Below are 5,700 nucleotides of genomic sequence, written 5' to 3'. Positions count from 1 at the left end.
CCGTTGAATACGGATGGGAGAAGCCCACTACTCCTGTGAGTGAGTGGCAAACTTCTGAAAAAGAAGCAGCTGGCTTCAATAGCAAAGTTATGAATGTCATCTTCAATGCTGTTTCTATGGAGGAATTTAAGAGGATCTCTAATGTTGAGGTTGCTCATACTACTTGAAAAATCCTCTAAACTGTGCATGAAGGCACAAAGGCAGTTAAGATAAACAAACTGCAGCAATTAACTTCTAGGTTTGAGAGCATTAGGATGTCTGATGATGAATCCTTTGATGAATTTTATGCCAAACTGAATGATATTGTTAATTCTGCTTTTAATTTGGGTGAAATCTATGATTAACCTAAAATTGTTAGGAAGATACTCAGATCTTTAACTGAATATTTTAGACCCAAAGTGACTGCCATTACTGAGAGCAAGGATGTGAACTCCATCCATGTTGATGAGCTTGTAGGATCTCTTTAGTCCTATGAGTCTGACTTACCCAAAACAAACAAATCCAAATCAATGGCTCTTAAGTCTGTTGATGATATTAAGGTTGGTGGATTTGATGAAGAGCTCTCTGCTACAGAGATAGCTTACCTTGCCAAGAATTTTAGAAACTTTCTGAGAAATATAAATAGAAGGGCAAGAGGTACAAACACTGCTGAACCTAGAAACTTTAGGAAGAATGATCCCACTAAGGTTAATAACTTTGAAAAACCTAGAGAAAAAGTAGGTCAATCTTCAAACAATTCTTTGGGTGCTCAGTGTTTTGGTTGTCAAGGGTATGGTCATGTTATATCTGAATGTCCTACACTCTTGAGAAATAAGGGTAAAGTCATGGCTGTAACCCTTAGTGATAATGAGGTTTTTGATGATGAGTCTGAATGTGACGAGGATGGAAACTTCATTACTTTCACTACTACTGCTGTAGTCAATGAAAGCATATCTGTTGAGGAGAACCATTCTGATGGGGAACTCTCTGAGGATGCAGATCTTCAAGAGGCCTATAATAAACTTTGCAAAGTTGCTGCAAAGGATGCTATGAATGTTGAACTTGGCCTGAAGAAAATTGATTCTCTTGAACTTGAAAAGAAAAATTTGCTTGTTAAACTATTTGATGCTAATGATCTTTTGAACCATGTGAAATCTGAGAACATGTTTTTACTTGATAAAGTTAAAACTTTGGAACATGATTTATCTGTTGCTAGATCTACTAGTTCTAAACTTGATCACATCCTGAATGTTCAAAAGTATCCTTCTGATAAATCTGGGTTAGGATAGGTTGAAAGCATCCTTGATTCTGCACCACATTCCACGAACTTTTTACCTTCATCTTCTTCTGAACCTTCTGTGAGTGAGGTTGTGAGTGAAACTGTCAAACCACATGTGAGTGAGGTAGTCAAACCTGTAGAAGTTTCACCTCCTAGGAAGATTAGGGTTGATCTGAGAGAAACTAAACCTAAGGATTCTACCCTTTCTAAGGACAAGATGCATGGTAAACCTGCTTGGGTTTGTCATTATTGTGGAAAATCTGGACACATTCGTCCTAACTATTACAAGCTTCAAGCTGCTAAGAGAGCAAATAAACCAAAGGTGCCTGTGCCTCAAGCACAAGATCCTATGGCACTCATTGGTGAATTGGTAAAGGTTTTGAACCTTTATTCCAATCCTAGAGTTGGAAATCATGTGAATGTGAATAAGAACTCCAATGCTCACGGTGCATCTAAAAGGTTTTGGATGTAAAAGACTCGACCTAATTGAGTCTTTCTGACATGGTCCTTGTGCTTCATTACTCATTCCTTTGTGACCATTGTTATTTGGTTTTTTGTGTTTTTCTTTGTTCTAGGACTTGCATTACATTACATTCATGCATTTCATTCTAGGATTTATTGGTTTTCTCTTTTAATAGAAATAAATTTAAAAAAAAAAAAAAAAAGGAGAAAAGCAAAATATGTTACGCACTATGTTTCTTGGTTTTTGAAAACAAGGTTGGTCAAGTTAGTTACACATAACATGCCTTATGTACCTTGTTTAACTTTGATGAGCTTATTTATTGCACTTGACTAGTTAAAGCTTTGTAGTGCATGTTGTGTGGGAAAGATGTTTATGGTTGTGAGCACTTTGTCTTAATCTTGAAGTCACATGTTATTTGACTGTCGGACTTGATCCTTTTGAGAAAGGCATAAATAACCATCTCACCACTGTTCACTAGCCAATCATGAACACCTTAGTGCATATCATAAGATTTTGTGCTCAAGAAAGTGTAGCACATGCACAAAAAGAACATAAGGTGTTGCCTCGGCTTAATTGCTTAATAATTAAAATTGGTGTGTATTATTAGGCTTGATGTCAATCTCACATAATAATGAGGCAAAAATACAAGAAACTTACATGATTGCAAGCTTTTGTTCTAGGAGATGTGGAAGTTATAGGATGTAACTCTTTAGGTGATAGTCTCTTTTAAATTCTATGTGATGGATTGTGTAGACTTTATGATTAATTGCTATTCACATATCACCTCACATGTATCTCAAGTTTTTTGCTAGTTGCACACACTACACAAGTTACTCTTTGCTAAACTTTGTACATGTTATTGTGTGTGTTTTTGGTCTGACCAACCAAGTTTGGATATACCTTGAGAATTATGCAAAACATTTTTTTTGCTTGAGAATTTAAAAAGAAGAATGGCTGAAATTTTCTTTGAAGAAACTGGGATTAAAACTTGGTTTTTTGAAAAAGCATTCAATCTCATACTCATACATTTTGTTTCAATTAGTTTAATGCTTTGAGGAGTTGTTTTCAAAATATGGTTTGTGATTTTCAAAACTGTGATTTTTCTCAAAACTTTTGTGAGCCTCTGCCCAGTTCGATCGATCCATTCTTATTTTCAATCGATCGAAAAAGTGCTTTAATTAGTTTAAAAAATGACTGTTTGATTCGATCGATCGAATGTATTTTTCGATCAATCGAAAGTCGCGAATCAAGTTTTTTAAAACACTGTTCTTGACTGATTCAAACACTTTTTCAAAAAGTTTTCAAACTTTTCTTTCTCTCCAACTCGGCAAGGCTAAAAGTCCAAATTTTTGTCGTTTTCCTCTGGATTTTTTGCAAGGTTTCTCTTTCCTCAAGCCTGTATGACTATCTTACCCTTTCTTTTAAGTTTATTTACATCTTTTCATGCATTTTTCTTTAAACTTTCGGACCTTTTTCTTTTTGGGATTTTTGTTGATTCACGCCTAATTTTGTGTAATTGATCAATGGATTTTTCTGGGGACATGCTATAAACATGATCTTGATAGTTTAATTTGATCAATTTTGGGTTTTGTGAGAAATTGAAAATTCTAGGGCTTGTAATTGATCCGAATTGGGGATTTCTGTTCAATTGGGTTTAATTGATGAAATTGGCTTGATGTTTTGATGAAATTGGTTATTCTAATATGTTTTCAACAATATGTGATGATCAATTCATCATTTTGTTTCAAAATTTTCAAGTGGTTTTTCAAATTTTTTAGGGTTTTTGTTAGAAACTCTATGTTCGAGCCAATTTTGTGAAATTGAACCTAATTAGAACTGTGTTTACTGCATTAGTTCATGCATCACAACATTGTTATTGTTCATGCATCATATAGATTATTTTATATTTTTTGTGCTAACTTGCAGTTTGCCCTTGGTTTTGTTTTTTTTTTGTTTTTTTTTTGTTTTCTCTTTGTGTCTCTGTCCTTTCCTTAGCATTATGCCTAGGAAGACTAGAGCCCGTAGGACTATTCCCTCCTCTTCTCCATCCTTTCCTTCTTTTGACTGTGAGAAGTTTTCGAGTGAGAAAAACCAAGAGATTTTTGAGAAGCTAAACCTTAGGAGAAAGATTTGGGCTGAGCGTTCTGTTCTCTTAGATGAACTTGATCCTGCCATTAGGGCAAACTTTAAGCGTCGGGGCTGGTTACCCTTGGTGGATATTTCTGATCCTCCTCCACCTTCTGCCTTGATTAGAGAGTTCTTTTCGAACATCTCTATCCGCATCTATGATTCCAACACTTTGGTAAAGAGTTGGATACGAGGCGTAGAGTACACCATTACTCCCCGGGTAGTGGCTGATGCTCTAGAGGTACCTTTGGTCCAGAATCCTGTCTATCCTTATGATGAGTCTCCCGAGTTGAGTGATGTCTTGTCTTACATCATTAGGACTCCTATCTAGTTGGGTTCTGATCTTAGGATCACCTCTGCTGAGCTTTCAGGGTTGCGCTATCTGTTCTTTATGATAGCCTGTCATTCTATCTGGCCTATATCTCATGTTCACACCATTCCTCTCGAGCAGTGTGTATTTTTGTACGCTCTGGTTACTGATACTCCTATTAGTTTTCCTCATCTTTTTCTTCGTTCTTTAAACGATATTTATAGGAGTTCATCTACTTCTCATGCTCTTGTTCATCCTATTTTTATACATAGGATTTTGCTTTATCTTGATCTTAGTGCCTTCCCTTCCTCTGAGCCCGTTCATGTGATTGCTCCCATAGATGAGTCTTTTCTTAGACAGATGGCCGCTTATCTTAGAGCTGGTTCTAAACACCCTAGGTCTGAGCCTTCTAGTAGCGCACCTCCTCCTTCTTCTTCTACAGGTCCTGCTGGTGAGGATGTTCCTGATCCTGTTGGTGATGCTGCTGCTGCTAATGTTCCTCCACCTCCTTTGGCCGACTTTGATGTTCGTCGTACCTTGGAGATTGTCATGACCGTTCAGGCGACTCATGGTCAGATTTTGGTGGACTTGCTTGATGAGATTCGTGCTCTGCGAGCTGACCTTGCACATCTTCATTCACCCTCACCACCTCCTTTTGATGTTAACTTGTGATTGCCCTTTGGCATTCTGTCACAAAATGGGGGAGTAGAGTTTTTGGAGTTTTTGGCTTGTAGAAGGGTTTTTGTAGTTAGGGGGAGACTTTTTGTTTTTGAGAAGCTTGTGGAGTTTTTAGATTGTATCTAGGTGCTTCACTTTATATATCATTTTTGGGGATATTCATGTTAGGGGGAGTAACTTTGATTGATATACGTGTTATATTTATTGATTCTTGTTGCTTTGTGATTCACTGCTTATTGATTTATATTTATGAGTTGATCATTAATATATGTCTTTATTCTGTGTTGTGTGAATCTTACAAAAATGTTATACCTGTTGTTTTACTCTTTTCTGTCACACATGCGTTTATGCGTTTGTTGAGTATTTCAGGAATATACAGGTTGATTCAACTAAGCTGCTGTTTACACTTGCAACTGATAGATAGTAGTTAGGATTGAATTTGAGTTTATAAGCATTACTTTTGTAAAGGGCTTTTTACTTGTAAACTTTGAGCTTTTAATTTGTGTTTTGTCACGGATTGCCAAAGGGAGAGTTTGTTAGGTTCTAAAGGTTTAGGAATTTATGTATTTAGAACTCTAATTTGTAATATTGGCAAACCATGATCAAAACAATATGTTTAGTCTTGTTTAAGCTTGCTCAAAGTTGATAAATTATTGTAAAGTTGGAATCGAGAGACTGTAGATGCATTGGGGCATTTCGGTCTGGCTCGATCGATCAAAGAATAGACTCGATCGATCGAAAGTCGACCAGATTGCGTTTTTTGCAGTTTTTCCAATTTAGCCCTAACTCATTAAACGTTTAGGGTTTTATGTTTTTGCCCTAGGTATATAAGGCAAAACCCTAGCCACGTTTTGAGAGTTGCTC

The sequence above is a fragment of the Quercus suber genome, unplaced genomic scaffold (genome assembly GCF_002906115.3).
Source record: "Quercus suber isolate HL8 unplaced genomic scaffold, Cork oak 2.0 scaffold_36, whole genome shotgun sequence".
Taxonomy (NCBI): domain Eukaryota; kingdom Viridiplantae; phylum Streptophyta; class Magnoliopsida; order Fagales; family Fagaceae; genus Quercus; species Quercus suber.
Note: the sequence above shows the minus strand (reverse complement) of the source record.